Consider the following 17,551-nt stretch of genomic DNA (forward strand, 5'->3'; position numbering starts at 1 on the left):
CCAGCATTTTTTCGTCACCAGCATTCTTTCGTCACTAGCATTTTTTTCGTCACCAGCATTTTTCGTCATTTTTCGTCACCAGCATTTTTCGTCATTTTTCGTCACCAGCATTTTTTCGTCACCAGCATTTTTCGTCATTTTTCGTCACCAGCATTTTTCGTCATTTTTCGTCACCATTATTTTTTCGTCACCAGCATCTTTCGTCATTTTTCGTCACCAGCATTTTTTCGTCACCAGCATTTTTTCGTCACCAGCATTTTTTTGTCATTTTTCGTCACCAGCATTTTTTCGTCACCAGCATTTTTTGTCATTGTTCGTCACCAGCATTTTTCGTCATTTTTCGTAACCAGCATTTTTTCGTCACCAGCATTTTTTTCGTCACCAGCATTTTTCGTCATTTTTCGTCACCAGCATTTTTCGTCATTTTTCGTCACCATTATTTTTCGTCATTTTGCATTTTTCGTCATTTTTCGTCACCAGCATTTTTTCGTCATTTTTCGTCACCAGCATTTTTCGTCACCAGCATTTTTTCGTCACCAGCATTTTTTCGTCACTAGCATTTTTTTCGTCACCAGCATTTTTCGTCATTTTTCCTCACCAGCATTTTTCGTCACCAGCATTTTTTCGTCATTTTTCCTCACCAGCATTTTTCGTCACCAGCATTTTTTCGTCACCAGCATTTTTTCGTCACTAGCATTTTTTCCGTCACCAGCATTTTTCGTAATTTTTCGTCACCAGCATTTTTCGTCATTTTTCGTAACCAGCATTTTTTCGTCACCAGCATTCTTTTCGTCACCAGCATTTTTCGTCATTTTTCGTCACCAGCATTTTTTCGTCATTTTTCGTCACCAGCATTTTTTTCGTCACCAGCATCTTTCGTCATTTTTCGTCACCGTCATTTTTCGTCTTTTTTCGTCACCAGCATTTTTTCGTCATTTTTCGTCACCAGCATTTTTCGTCACCAGCATTTTTTCGTCACCAGCATTTTTTCGTCACTAGCATTTTTTTCGTCACCAGCATTTTTCGTCATTTTTCCTCACCAGCATTTTTCGTCACCAGCATTTTTTCGTCATTTTTCCTCACCAGCATTTTTCGTCACCAGCATTTTTTCGTCATTTTTCCTCACCAGCATTTTTCGTCTCCAGCATTTTTTCGTCACCAGCATTTTTTCGTCACTAGCATTTTTTTCGTCACCAGCATTTTTCGTAATTTTTCGTCACCAGCATTTTTCGTCATTTTTCGTAACCAGCATTTTTTCGTCACCAGCATTCTTTTCGTCACCAGCATTTTTCGTCATTTTTCGTCACCAGCATTTTTTCGTCATTTTTCGTCACCAGCATTTTTTTCGTCACCAGCATCTTTCGTCATTTTTCGTCACCGTCATTTTTCGTCTTTTTTCGTCACCAGCATTTTTCGTCATTTTTCGTAACCAGCATTTTTCGTCATTTTTCGTCACCAGCATTTTACGTCATTTTTCGTCACCAGCATTTTTCGTCATTTTTCGTCTTTTTTCGTCACCAGCATTTTTTGTCATTTTTCGTCACCAGCATTTTTTCGTAATTTTTCGTCACCAGCATTTTTCGTCACCAGCATTTTTTCGTCACCAGCATTTTTTCGTCACTAGCATTTTTTTCGTCACCAGCATTTTTCGTCATTTTTCGTCACCAGCATTTTTCGTCATTTTTCGTCACCAGCATTTTTTCGTCACCAGCATTTTTTCGTCACCAGCATTTTTTCGTCACTAGCATTTTTTTCGTCACCAGCATTTTTCGTCATTTGTCGTCACCAGCATTTTTCGTCATTTTCCGTCACCAGCATTTTTCGTCATTTTTCGTCACCAGCATTTTTCGTCATTTTTCGTCTTTTTTCGTCACCAGCATTTTTCGTCATTTTTCGTCACCAGCATTTTTCGTCATTTTTCGTCACCAGCATTTTTTCGTCACCAGCATTTTTTTCGTCACCAGCATTTTTTGTCATTTTTGGTAACCAGCATTTTTTCGTCATTTTTCGTCACCAGCATTTTTCGTAACCAGCATTTTTTCGTCACCAGCATTTTTTTCGTCACCAGCATTTTTCGTCATTTTTCGTCACCAGCATTTTTCGTCACCAGCATTTTTTCGTCACCAGCATTCTTTCGTCACTAGCATTTTTTTCGTCACCAGCATTTTTCGTCATTTTTCGTCACCAGCATTTTTCGTCATTTTTCGTCACCAGCATTTTTTCGTCACCAGCATTTTTCGTCATTTTTCGTCACCAGCATTTTTCGTCATTTTTCGTCACCATTATTTTTTCGTCACCAGCATCTTTCGTCATTTTTCGTCACCAGCATTTTTTCGTCACCAGCATTTTTTCGTCACCAGCATTTTTTTGTCATTTTTCGTCACCAGCATTTTTTCGTCACCAGCATTTTTTGTCATTGTTCGTCACCAGCATTTTTCGTCATTTTTCGTAACCAGCATTTTTTCGTCACCAGCATTTTTTTCGTCACCAGCATTTTTCGTCATTTTTCGTCACCAGCATTTTTCGTCATTTTTCGTCACCATTATTTTTCGTCATTTTGCATTTTTCGTCATTTTTCGTCACCAGCATTTTTTCGTCATTTTTCGTCACCAGCATTTTTCGTCACCAGCATTTTTTCGTCACCAGCATTTTTTCGTCACTAGCATTTTTTTCGTCACCAGCATTTTTCGTCATTTTTCCTCACCAGCATTTTTCGTCACCAGCATTTTTTCGTCATTTTTCCTCACCAGCATTTTTCGTCACCAGCATTTTTTCGTCACCAGCATTTTTTCGTCACTAGCATTTTTTCCGTCACCAGCATTTTTCGTAATTTTTCGTCACCAGCATTTTTCGTCATTTTTCGTCACCAGCATTTTTTCGTCACCAGCATTTTTTTCGTCACCAGCATTTTTTGTCATTTTTGGTAACCAGCATTTTTTCGTCATTTTTCGTCACCAGCATTTTTCGTAACCAGCATTTTTTCGTCACCAGCATTTTTTTCGTCACCAGCATTTTTCGTCATTTTTCGTCACCAGCATTTTTCGTCACCAGCATTTTTTCGTCACCAGCATTCTTTCGTCACTAGCATTTTTTTCGTCACCAGCATTTTTCGTCATTTTTCGTCACCAGCATTTTTCGTCATTTTTCGTCACCAGCATTTTTTCGTCACCAGCATTTTTCGTCATTTTTCGTCACCAGCATTTTTCGTCATTTTTCGTCACCATTATTTTTTCGTCACCAGCATCTTTCGTCATTTTTCGTCACCAGCATTTTTTCGTCACCAGCATTTTTTCGTCACCAGCATTTTTTTGTCATTTTTCGTCACCAGCATTTTTTCGTCACCAGCATTTTTTGTCATTGTTCGTCACCAGCATTTTTCGTCATTTTTCGTAACCAGCATTTTTTCGTCACCAGCATTTTTTTCGTCACCAGCATTTTTCGTCATTTTTCGTCACCAGCATTTTTCGTCATTTTTCGTCACCATTATTTTTCGTCATTTTGCATTTTTCGTCATTTTTCGTCACCAGCATTTTTTCGTCATTTTTCGTCACCAGCATTTTTCGTCACCAGCATTTTTTCGTCACCAGCATTTTTTCGTCACTAGCATTTTTTTCGTCACCAGCATTTTTCGTCATTTTTCCTCACCAGCATTTTTCGTCACCAGCATTTTTTCGTCATTTTTCCTCACCAGCATTTTTCGTCACCAGCATTTTTTCGTCACCAGCATTTTTTCGTCACTAGCATTTTTTCCGTCACCAGCATTTTTCGTAATTTTTCGTCACCAGCATTTTTCGTCATTTTTCGTAACCAGCATTTTTTCGTCACCAGCATTCTTTTCGTCACCAGCATTTTTCGTCATTTTTCGTCACCAGCATTTTTTCGTCATTTTTCGTCACCAGCATTTTTTTCGTCACCAGCATCTTTCGTCATTTTTCGTCACCGTCATTTTTCGTCTTTTTTCGTCACCAGCATTTTTTCGTCATTTTTCGTCACCAGCATTTTTCGTCACCAGCATTTTTTCGTCACCAGCATTTTTTCGTCACTAGCATTTTTTTCGTCACCAGCATTTTTCGTCATTTTTCCTCACCAGCATTTTTCGTCACCAGCATTTTTTCGTCATTTTTCCTCACCAGCATTTTTCGTCACCAGCATTTTTTCGTCACCAGCATTTTTTCGTCACTAGCATTTTTTCCGTCACCAGCATTTTTCGTAATTTTTCGTCACCAGCATTTTTCGTCATTTTTCGTAACCAGCATTTTTTCGTCACCAGCATTCTTTTCGTCACCAGCATTTTTCGTCATTTTTCGTCACCAGCATTTTTTCATCATTTTTCGTCACCAGCATTTTTTTCGTCACCAGCATCTTTCGTCATTTTTCGTCACCGTCATTTTTCGTCTTTTTTCGTCACCAGCATTTTTCGTCATTTTTCGTAACCAGCATTTTTCGTCATTTTTCGTCACCAGCATTTTACGTCATTTTTCGTCACCAGCATTTTTCGTCATTTTTCGTCTTTTTTCGTCACCAGCATTTTTTGTCATTTTTCGTCACCAGCATTTTTTCGTAATTTTTCGTCACCAGCATTTTTCGTCACCAGCATTTTTTCGTCACCAGCATTTTTTCGTCACTAGCATTTTTTTCGTCACCAGCATTTTTCGTCATTTTTCGTCACCAGCATTTTTCGTCATTTTTCGTCACCAGCATTTTTTCGTCACCAGCATTTTTTCGTCACCAGCATTTTTTCGTCACTAGCATTTTTTTCGTCACCAGCATTTTTCGTCATTTGTCGTCACCAGCATTTTTCGTCATTTTTCGTCACCAGCATTTTTCGTCATTTTTCGTCACCAGCATTTTTCGTCATTTTTCGTCTTTTTTCGTCACCAGCATTTTTCGTCATTTTTCGTCACCAGCATTTTTCGTCATTTTTCGTCACCAGCATTTTTTCGTCACCAGCATTTTTTTCGTCACCAGCATTTTTTGTCATTTTTGGTAACCAGCATTTTTTCGTCATTTTTCGTCACCAGCATTTTTCGTAACCAGCATTTTTTCGTCACCAGCATTTTTTTCGTCACCAGCATTTTTCGTCACCAGCATTTTTTCGTCATTTTTCGTCACCAGCATTTTTCGTCACCAGCATTTTTTCGTCACCAGCATTCTTTCGTCACTAGCATTTTTTTCGTCACCAGCATTTTTCGTCATTTTTCGTCACCAGCATTTTTCGTCATTTTTCGTCACCAGCATTTTTTCGTCACCAGCATTTTTCGTCATTTTTCGTCACCAGCATTTTTCGTCATTTTTCGTCACCATTATTTTTTCGTCACCAGCATCTTTCGTCATTTTTCGTCACCAGCATTTTTTCGTCACCAGCATTTTTTCGTCACCAGCATTTTTTTGTCATTTTTCGTCACCAGCATTTTTTCGTCACCAGCATTTTTTGTCATTGTTCGTCACCAGCATTTTTCGTCATTTTTCGTAACCAGCATTTTTTCGTCACCAGCATTTTTTTCGTCACCAGCATTTTTCGTCATTTTTCGTCACCAGCATTTTTCGTCATTTTTCGTCACCATTATTTTTCGTCATTTTGCATTTTTCGTCATTTTTCGTCACCAGCATTTTTTCGTCATTTTTCGTCACCAGCATTTTTCGTCACCAGCATTTTTTCGTCACCAGCATTTTTTCGTCACTAGCATTTTTTTCGTCACCAGCATTTTTCGTCATTTTTCCTCACCAGCATTTTTCGTCACCAGCATTTTTTCGTCATTTTTCCTCACCAGCATTTTTCGTCACCAGCATTTTTTCGTCACCAGCATTTTTTCGTCACTAGCATTTTTTCCGTCACCAGCATTTTTCGTAATTTTTCGTCACCAGCATTTTTCGTCATTTTTCGTAACCAGCATTTTTTCGTCACCAGCATTCTTTTCGTCACCAGCATTTTTCGTCATTTTTCGTCACCAGCATTTTTTCGTCATTTTTCGTCACCAGCATTTTTTTCGTCACCAGCATCTTTCGTCATTTTTCGTCACCGTCATTTTTCGTCTTTTTTCGTCACCAGCATTTTTTCGTCATTTTTCGTCACCAGCATTTTTCGTCACCAGCATTTTTTCGTCACCAGCATTTTTTCGTCACTAGCATTTTTTTCGTCACCAGCATTTTTCGTCATTTTTCCTCACCAGCATTTTTCGTCACCAGCATTTTTTCGTCATTTTTCCTCACCAGCATTTTTCGTCACCAGCATTTTTTCGTCACCAGCATTTTTCGTCACCAGCATTTTTTCGTCACCAGCATTTTTTCGTCACTAGCATTTTTTCCGTCACCAGCATTTTTCGTAATTTTTCGTCACCAGCATTTTTCGTCATTTTTCGTAACCAGCATTTTTTCGTCACCAGCATTCTTTTCGTCACCAGCATTTTTCGTCATTTTTCGTCACCAGCATTTTTTCGTCATTTTTCGTCACCAGCATTTTTTTCGTCACCAGCATCTTTCGTCATTTTTCGTCACCGTCATTTTTCGTCTTTTTTCGTCACCAGCATTTTTCGTCATTTTTCGTAACCAGCATTTTTCGTCATTTTTCGTCACCAGCATTTTACGTCATTTTTCGTCACCAGCATATTTCGTCATTTTTCGTCTTTTTTCGTCACCAGCATTTTTTGTCATTTTTCGTCACCAGCATTTTTTCGTAATTTTTCGTCACCAGCATTTTTCGTCACCAGCATTTTTTCGTCACCAGCATTTTTTCGTCACTAGCATTTTTTTCGTCACCAGCATTTTTCGTCATTTTTCGTCACCAGCATTTTTCGTCATTTTTCGTCACCAATATTTTTTCGTCACCAGCATTTTTTCGTCACCAGCATTTTTTCGTCACTAGCATTTTTTTCGTCACCAGCATTTTTCGTCATTTGTCGTCACCAGCATTTTTCGTCATTTTTCGTCACCAGCATTTTTCGTCATTTTTCGTCACCAGCATTTTTCGTCATTTTTCGTCTTTTTTCGTCACCAGCATTTTTCGTCATTTTTCGTCACCAGCATTTTTCATCATTTTTCGTCACCAGCATTTTTTCGTCACCAGCATTTTTTTCGTCACCAGCATTTTTTGTCATTTTTGGTAACCAGCATTTTTTCGTCATTTTTCGTCACCAGCATTTTTCGTAACCAGCATTTTTTCGTCACCAGCATTTTTTTCGTCACCAGCATTTTTCGTCATTTTTCGTCACCATTATTTTTTCGTCATTTTTCGTCACCAGCATTTTTCGTCACCAGCATTTTTTCGTCACCAGCATTTTTTCGTCACTAGCATTTTTTTGTCACCAGCATTTTTCGTCATTTTTCGTCACCAGCATTTTTCGTCACCAGCATTTTTTCGTCACCAGCATTTTTTCGTCATTTTTCGTCACCAGCATTTTTCGTCACCAGCATTTTTTCGTCACCAGCATTCTTTCGTCACTAGCATTTTTTTCGTCACCAGCATTTTTCGTCATTTTTCGTCACCAGCATTTTTCGTCTTTTTTTGTCACCAGCATTTTTCGTCATTTTTCGTAACCAGCATTTTTCGTCATTTTTCGTCACCAGCATTTTACGTCATTTTTCGTCACCAGCATTTTTTCGTAATTTTTCGTCACCAGCATTTTTCGTCACCAGCATTTTTTCGTCACCAGCATTTTTTCGTCACTAGCATTTTTTCGTCACCAGCATTTTTCGTCATTTTTCGTCACCAGCATTTTTTCGTCACCAGCATTTTTTTCGTCACCAGCATTTTTCGTCATTTTTCGTCACCAGCATTTTTTCGTCACCAGCATTTTTCGTCATTTTTCGTCACCAGCATTTTTCCGTCACCAGCATTTTTTCGTCACCAGCATTTTTTATCTTTTTTCGTCACCAGCATTTTTTGTCATTTTTTCGTCAACAGCATTTTTCGTCATTTTTCGTCACCAGCATTTTTCGTCATTTTTCGTCACCAGCATTTTTCCGTCACCAGCATTTTTCGTCATTTTTCGTCACCAGCATTTTTCCGTCACCAGCATTTTTTCGTCACCAGCATTTTTTCGTCACTAGCATTTTTTTCGTCACCAGCATTTTTCGTCATTTTTCGTAACCAGCATTTTTTCGTCACCAGCATTCTTTTCGTCACCAGCATTTTTCGTCATTTTTCGTCACCAGCATTTTTCGTCATTTTTCGTCACCAGCATTTTTCGTAATTTTTCGTCACCAGCATTTTTTCGTCACCAGTATTTTTCGTCATTTTTCGTCACCAGCATTTTTTCGTCACCAGCATTTTTTTCGTCACCAGCATTTTTCGTCATTTTTCGTCACCAGCATTTTTTCGTCACCAGCATTTTTCGTCATTTTTCGTCACCAGCATTTTTCCGTCACCAGCATTTTTTCGTCACCAGCATTTTTTATCTTTTTTCGTCACCAGCATTTTTTGTCATTTTTTCGTCACCAGCATTTTTCGTCATTTTTCGTCACCAGCATTTTTCGTCATTTTTCGTCACCAGCATTTTTTCGTCACCAGCATTTTTCGTCATTTTTCGTCACCAGCATTTTTCCGTCACCAGCATTTTTTCGTCACCAGCATTTTTTATCTTTTTTCGTCACCAGCATTTTTTGTCATTTTTTCGTCACCAGCATTTTTCGTCATTTTTCGTCACCAGCATTTTTCCGTCACCAGCATTTTTTCGTCACCAGCATTTTTTCGTCACTAGCATTTTTTTCGTTACCAGCATTTTTCGTCATTTTTAGTCACCAGCATTTTTCGTCACCAGCATTTTTTCGTCACCAGCATTTTTTCGTCACTAGCATTTTTTTCGTCACCAGCATTTTTCGTCATTTTTCATCACCAGCATTTTTCGTCATTTTTCGTCACCAGCATTTTTTCGTCACCAGCATTTTTTCGTCACTAGCATTTTTTTCGTCACCAGCATTTTTCGTCATTTTTCGCCACCAGCATTTTTTCGTCACTAGCATTTTTTTCGTCACCAGCATTTTTCGTCATTTTTCATCACCAGCATTTTTCGTCATTTTTCGTCACCAGCATTTTTTCGTCACCAGCATTTTTTCGTCACTAGCATTTTTTTCGTCACCAGCATTTTTCGTCATTTTTCGCCACCAGCATTTTTCGTCATTTTTCGTCACCTGCATTTTTCGTCATTTTTCGTCACCAGCATTTTTCGTCATTTTTCGTCATTTTTCGTCACCAGCATTTTTTGTCATTTTTCGTCACCAGCATTTTTTCGTCACCGGCATTTTTTCGTCACCAGCATTTTACGTCATTTTTCGTCACCAGCATTTTTTCGTCACCAGCATTTTTCGTCATTTTTCGTCACCAGCATTTTTCGTCATTTTTCGTCACCATTATTTTTTCGTCACCAGCATCTTTCGTCATTTTTCGTCACCAGCATTTTTTCGTCACCAGCATTTTTTCGTCACCAGCATTTTTTTGTCATTTTTCGTCACCAGCATTTTTTCGTCACCAGCATTTTTTGTCATTGTTCGTCACCAGCATTTTTCGTCATTTTTCGTAACCAGCATTTTTTCGTCACCAGCATTTTTTTCGTCACCAGCATTTTTCGTCATTTTTCGTCACCAGCATTTTTCGTCATTTTTCGTCACCATTATTTTTCGTCATTTTGCATTTTTCGTCATTTTTCGTCACCAGCATTTTTTCGTCATTTTTCGTCACCAGCATTTTTCGTCACCAGCATTTTTTCGTCACCAGCATTTTTTCGTCACTAGCATATTTTTCGTCACCAGCATTTTTCGTCATTTTTCCTCACCAGCATTTTTCGTCACCAGCATTTTTTCGTCATTTTTCCTCACCAGCATTTTTCGTCACCAGCATTTTTTCGTCACCAGCATTTTTTCGTCACTAGCATTTTTTCCGTCACCAGCATTTTTCGTAATTTTTCGTCACCAGCATTTTTCGTCATTTTTCGTAACCAGCATTTTTTCGTCACCAGCATTCTTTTCGTCACCAGCATTTTTCGTCATTTTTCGTCACCAGCATTTTTTCGTCATTTTTCGTCACCAGCATTTTTTTCGTCACCAGCATCTTTCGTCATTTTTCGTCACCGTCATTTTTCGTCTTTTTTCGTCACCAGCATTTTTTCGTCATTTTTCGTCACCAGCATTTTTCGTCACCAGCATTTTTTCGTCACCAGCATTTTTTCGTCACTAGCATTTTTTTCGTCACCAGCATTTTTCGTCATTTTTCCTCACCAGCATTTTTCGTCACCAGCATTTTTTCGTCATTTTTCCTCACCAGCATTTTTCGTCACCAGCATTTTTTCGTCACCAGCATTTTTTCGTCACTAGCATTTTTTCCGTCACCAGCATTTTTCGTAATTTTTCGTCACCAGCATTTTTCGTCATTTTTCGTAACCAGCATTTTTTCGTCACCAGCATTCTTTTCGTCACCAGCATTTTTCGTCATTTTTCGTCACCAGCATTTTTTCGTCATTTTTCGTCACCAGCATTTTTTTCGTCACCAGCATCTTTCGTCATTTTTCGTCACCGTCATTTTTCGTCTTTTTTCGTCACCAGCATTTTTCGTCATTTTTCGTAACCAGCATTTTTCGTCATTTTTCGTCACCAGCATTTTACGTCATTTTTCGTCACCAGCATTTTTCGTCATTTTTCGTCTTTTTTCGTCACCAGCATTTTTTGTCATTTTTCGTCACCAGCATTTTTTCGTAATTTTTCGTCACCAGCATTTTTCGTCACCAGCATTTTTTCGTCACCAGCATTTTTTCGTCACTAGCATTTTTTTCGTCACCAGCATTTTTCGTCATTTTTCGTCACCAGCATTTTTCGTCATTTTTCGTCACCAGCATTTTTTCGTCACCAGCATTTTTTCGTCACCAGCATTTTTTCGTCACTAGCATTTTTTTCGTCACCAGCATTTTTCGTCATTTGTCGTCACCAGCATTTTTCGTCATTTTTCGTCACCAGCATTTTTCGTCATTTTTCGTCACCAGCATTTTTCGTCATTTTTCGTCTTTTTTCGTCACCAGCATTTTTCGTCATTTTTCGTCACCAGCATTTTTCGTCATTTTTCGTCACCAGCATTTTTTCGTCACCAGCATTTTTTTCGTCACCAGCATTTTTTGTCATTTTTGGTAAGCAGCATTTTTTCGTCATTTTTCGTCACCAGCATTTTTCGTAACCAGCATTTTTTCGTCACCAGCATTTTTTTCGTCACCAGCATTTTTCGTCACCAGCATTTTTTCGTCATTTTTCGTCACCAGCATTTTTCGTCACCAGCATTTTTTCGTCACCAGCATTCTTTCGTCACTAGCATTTTTTTCGTCACCAGCATTTTTCGTCATTTTTCGTCACCAGCATTTTTCGTCATTTTTCGTCACCAGCATTTTTTCGTCACCAGCATTTTTCGTCATTTTTCGTCACCAGCATTTTTCGTCATTTTTCGTCACCATTATTTTTTCGTCACCAGCATCTTTCGTCATTTTTCGTCACCAGCATTTTTTCGTCACCAGCATTTTTTCGTCACCAGCATTTTTTTGTCATTTTTCGTCACCAGCATTTTTTCGTCACCAGCATTTTTTGTCATTGTTCGTCACCAGCATTTTTCGTCATTTTTCGTAACCAGCATTTTTTCGTCACCAGCATTTTTTTCGTCACCAGCATTTTTCGTCATTTTTCGTCACCAGCATTTTTCGTCATTTTTCGTCACCATTATTTTTCGTCATTTTGCATTTTTCGTCATTTTTCGTCACCAGCATTTTTTCGTCATTTTTCGTCACCAGCATTTTTCGTCACCAGCATTTTTTCGTCACCAGCATTTTTTCGTCACTAGCATTTTTTTCGTCACCAGCATTTTTCGTCATTTTTCCTCACCAGCATTTTTCGTCACCAGCATTTTTTCGTCATTTTTCCTCACCAGCATTTTTCGTCACCAGCATTTTTTCGTCACCAGCATTTTTTCGTCACTAGCATTTTTTCCGTCACCAGCATTTTTCGTAATTTTTCGTCACCAGCATTTTTCGTCATTTTTCGTAACCAGCATTTTTTCGTCACCAGCATTCTTTTCGTCACCAGCATTTTTCGTCATTTTTCGTCACCAGCATTTTTTCGTCATTTTTCGTCACCAGCATTTTTTTCGTCACCAGCATCTTTCGTCATTTTTCGTCACCGTCATTTTTCGTCTTTTTTCGTCACCAGCATTTTTTCGTCATTTTTCGTCACCAGCATTTTTCGTCACCAGCATTTTTTCGTCACCAGCATTTTTTCGTCACTAGCATTTTTTTCGTCACCAGCATTTTTCGTCATTTTTCCTCACCAGCATTTTTCGTCACCAGCATTTTTTCGTCATTTTTCCTCACCAGCATTTTTCGTCACCAGCATTTTTTCGTCACCAGCATTTTTCGTCACCAGCATTTTTTCGTCACCAGCATTTTTTCGTCACTAGCATTTTTTCCGTCACCAGCATTTTTCGTAATTTTTCGTCACCAGCATTTTTCGTCATTTTTCGTAACCAGCATTTTTTCGTCACCAGCATTCTTTTCGTCACCAGCATTTTTCGTCATTTTTCGTCACCAGCATTTTTTCGTCATTTTTCGTCACCAGCATTTTTTTCGTCACCAGCATCTTTCGTCATTTTTCGTCACCGTCATTTTTCGTCTTTTTTCGTCACCAGCATTTTTCGTCATTTTTCGTAACCAGCATTTTTCGTCATTTTTCGTCACCAGCATTTTACGTCATTTTTCGTCACCAGCATATTTCGTCATTTTTCGTCTTTTTTCGTCACCAGCATTTTTTGTCATTTTTCGTCACCAGCATTTTTTCGTAATTTTTCGTCACCAGCATTTTTCGTCACCAGCATTTTTTCGTCACCAGCATTTTTTCGTCACTAGCATTTTTTTCGTCACCAGCATTTTTCGTCATTTTTCGTCACCAGCATTTTTCGTCATTTTTCGTCACCAGCATTTTTTCGTCACCAGCATTTTTTCGTCACCAGCATTTTTTCGTCACTAGCATTTTTTTCGTCACCAGCATTTTTCGTCATTTGTCGTCACCAGCATTTTTCGTCATTTTTCGTCACCAGCATTTTTCGTCATTTTTCGTCACCAGCATTTTTCGTCATTTTTCGTCTTTTTTCGTCACCAGCATTTTTCGTCATTTTTCGTCACCAGCATTTTTCATCATTTTTCGTCACCAGCATTTTTTCGTCACCAGCATTTTTTTCGTCACCAGCATTTTTTGTCATTTTTGGTAACCAGCATTTTTTCGTCATTTTTCGTCACCAGCATTTTTCGTAACCAGCATTTTTTCGTCACCAGCATTTTTTTCGTCACCAGCATTTTTCGTCATTTTTCGTCACCATTATTTTTTCGTCATTTTTCGTCACCAGCATTTTTCGTCACCAGCATTTTTTCGTCACCAGCATTTTTTCGTCACTAGCATTTTTTTGTCACCAGCATTTTTCGTCATTTTTCGTCACCAGCATTTTTCGTCACCAGCATTTTTTCGTCACCAGCATTTTTTCGTCATTTTTCGTCACCAGCATTTTTCGTCACCAGCATTTTTTCGTCACCAGCATTCTTTCGTCACTAGCATTTTTTTCGTCACCAGCATTTTTCGTCATTTTTCGTCACCAGCATTTTTCGTCTTTTTTTGTCACCAGCATTTTTCGTCATTTTTCGTAACCAGCATTTTTCGTCATTTTTCGTCACCAGCATTTTACGTCATTTTTCGTCACCAGCATTTTTTCGTAATTTTTCGTCACCAGCATTTTTCGTCACCAGCATTTTTTCGTCACCAGCATTTTTTCGTCACTAGCATTTTTTCGTCACCAGCATTTTTCGTCATTTTTCGTCACCAGCATTTTTTCGTCACCAGCATTTTTTTCGTCACCAGCATTTTTCGTCATTTTTCGTCACCAGCATTTTTTCGTCACCAGCATTTTTCGTCATTTTTCGTCACCAGCATTTTTCCGTCACCAGCATTTTTTCGTCACCAGCATTTTTTATCTTTTTTCGTCACCAGCATTTTTTGTCATTTTTTCGTCAACAGCATTTTTCGTCATTTTTCGTCACCAGCATTTTTCGTCATTTTTCGTCACCAGCATTTTTCCGTCACCAGCATTTTTCGTCATTTTTCGTCACCAGCATTTTTCCGTCACCAGCATTTTTTCGTCACCAGCATTTTTTCGTCACTAGCATTTTTTTCGTCACCAGCATTTTTCGTCATTTTTCGTAACCAGCATTTTTTCGTCACCAGCATTCTTTTCGTCACCAGCATTTTTCGTCATTTTTCGTCACCAGCATTTTTCGTCATTTTTCGTCACCAGCATTTTTCGTAATTTTTCGTCACCAGCATTTTTTCGTCACCAGTATTTTTCGTCATTTTTCGTCACCAGCATTTTTTCGTCACCAGCATTTTTTTCGTCACCAGCATTTTTCGTCATTTTTCGTCACCAGCATTTTTTCGTCACCAGCATTTTTCGTCATTTTTCGTCACCAGCATTTTTCCGTCACCAGCATTTTTTCGTCACCAGCATTTTTTATCTTTTTTCGTCACCAGCATTTTTTGTCATTTTTTCGTCACCAGCATTTTTCGTCATTTTTCGTCACCAGCATTTTTCGTCATTTTTCGTCACCAGCATTTTTTCGTCACCAGCATTTTTCGTCATTTTTCGTCACCAGCATTTTTCCGTCACCAGCATTTTTTCGTCACCAGCATTTTTTATCTTTTTTCGTCACCAGCATTTTTTGTCATTTTTTCGTCACCAGCATTTTTCGTCATTTTTCGTCACCAGCATTTTTCCGTCACCAGCATTTTTTCGTCACCAGCATTTTTTCGTCACTAGCATTTTTTTCGTTACCAGCATTTTTCGTCATTTTTAGTCACCAGCATTTTTCGTCACCAGCATTTTTTCGTCACCAGCATTTTTTCGTCACTAGCATTTTTTTCGTCACCAGCATTTTTCGTCATTTTTCATCACCAGCATTTTTCGTCATTTTTCGTCACCAGCATTTTTTCGTCACCAGCATTTTTTCGTCACTAGCATTTTTTTCGTCACCAGCATTTTTCGTCATTTTTCGCCACCAGCATTTTTCGTCATTTTTCGTCACCTGCATTTTTCGTCATTTTTCGTCACCAGCATTTTTCGTCATTTTTCGTCATTTTTCGTCACCAGCATTTTTTGTCATTTTTCGTCACCAGCATTTTTTCGTCACCGGCATTTTTTCGTCACCAGCATTTTACGTCATTTTTCGTCACCAGCATTTTTTCGTCACCAGTATTTTTCGTCATTTTTCGTAACCAGCATTTTTTTCGTCACCAGCATTTTTCGTCATTTTTCGTCACCAGCATTTTTTCGTCACCAGCATTTTTCGTCATTTTTCGTCACCAGCATTTTTTAGTCACCAGCATTTTTCGTCATTTTTCGTCACCAGCATTTTTTCGTCACCGGCATTTTTTCGTCACCAGCATTTTTTGTCATTTTTCGTCACCAGCATTTTTTCGTCACCAGCATTTTTCGTCATTTTTCGTCACCAGCATTTTTCGTTATTTTTCGTAACCAGCATTTTTTCGTCACCAGTATTTTTCGTCATTTTTCCTCACCAGCATTTTTCGTCATTTTTCGTAACCAGCATTTTTTCGTCACCAGCATTTTTTTCGTCACCAGCATTTTTCGTCATTTTTCGTCACCAGCATTTTTTCGTCATTTTTTGTCACCAGCATTTTTTCGTCACCAGCATTTTTTCGTCACCAGCATTTTTTATCTTTTTTCGTCACCAGCATTTTTTGTCATTTTTTCGTCACCAGCATTTTTCGTCATTTTTCGTCACCAGCATTTTTCGTCATTTTTCGTCACCAGCATTTTTTCGTCACCAGCATTTTTCGTCATTTTTCGTCACCAGCATTTTTCCGTCACCAGCATTTTTTCGTCACCAGCATTTTTTATCTTTTTTCGTCACCAGCATTTTTTGTCATTTTTTCGTCACCAGCATTTTTCGTCATTTTTCGTCACCAGCATTTTTCCGTCACCAGCATTTTTTCGTCACCAGCATTTTTTCGTCACTAGCATTTTTTTCGTTACCAGCATTTTTCGTCATTTTTAGTCACCAGCATTTTTCGTCACCAGCATTTTTTCGTCACCAGCATTTTTTCGTCACTAGCATTTTTTTCGTCACCAGCATTTTTCGTCATTTTTCATCACCAGCATTTTTCGTCATTTTTCGTCACCAGCATTTTTTCGTCACCAGCATTTTTTCGTCACTAGCATTTTTTTCGTCACCAGCATTTTTCGTCATTTTTCGCCACCAGCATTTTTCGTCATTTTTCGTCACCTGCATTTTTCGTCATTTTTCGTCACCAGCATTTTTCGTCATTTTTCGTCATTTTTCGTCACCAGCATTTTTTGTCATTTTTCGTCACCAGCATTTTTTCGTCACCGGCATTTTTTCGTCACCAGCATTTTACGTCATTTTTCGTCACCAGCATTTTTTCGTCACCAGTATTTTTCGTCATTTTTCGTAACCAGCATTTTTTTCGTCACCAGCATTTTTCGTCATTTTTCGTCACCAGCATTTTTTCGTCACCAGCATTTTTCGTCATTTTTCGTCACCAGCATTTTTTAGTCACCAGCATTTTTCGTCATTTTTCGTCACCAGCATTTTTTCGTCACCGGCATTTTTTCGTCACCAGCATTTTTTGTCATTTTTCGTCACCAGCATTTTTTCGTCACCAGCATTTTTCGTCATTTTTCGTCACCAGCATTTTTCGTTATTTTTCGTAACCAGCATTTTTTCGTCACCAGTATTTTTCGTCATTTTTCCTCACCAGCATTTTTCGTCATTTTTCGTAACCAGCATTTTTTCGTCACCAGCATTTTTTTCGTCACCAGCATTTTTCGTCATTTTTCGTCACCAGCATTTTTTCGTCATTTTTTGTCACCAGCATTTTTTGTAACCAGCATTTTTTCGTCACCAGCATTTTTTTCGTCACCAGCATTTTTCGTCATTTTTCGTCACCAGCATTTTTTCGTCATTTTTCGTCACCAGCATTTTTCGTCACCAGCATTTTTTCGTCACCAGCATTTTTTCGTCACTAGCATTTTTTTTCGTCACCAGCATTTTTCGTCATTTTTCCTCACCAGCATTTTTCGTCACCAGCATTTTTTCGTCACCAGCATTTTTTCGTCACTAGCATTTTTTTCGTCACCAGCATTTTTCGTCATTTTTCCTCACCAGCATTTTTCGTCATTTTTCGTAACCAGCATTTTTTCGTCACCAGCATTTTTTTCGTCACCAGCATTTTTCGTCATTTTTCGTCACCAGCATTTTTTCGTCATTTTTTGTCACCAGCATTTTTTGTAACCAGCATTTTTTCGTCACCAGCATTTTTTTCATCACCAGCATTTTTCGTCATTTTTCGTCACCAGCATTTTTTCGTCATTTTTCGTCACCAGCATTTTTCGTCACCAGCATTTTTTCGTCAGCAGCATTTTTTCGTCACCAGCATTTTTTCGTCACTAGCATTTTTTTCGTCACCAGCATTTTTCGTCATTTTTCGTCACCAGCATTTTTCGTCATTT

Source organism: Gymnoscopelus microlampas, assembly GCF_963454915.1.
Source record: "Gymnoscopelus microlampas genome assembly, chromosome: 1".
Lineage (NCBI taxonomy): Eukaryota > Metazoa > Chordata > Actinopteri > Myctophiformes > Myctophidae > Gymnoscopelus > Gymnoscopelus microlampas.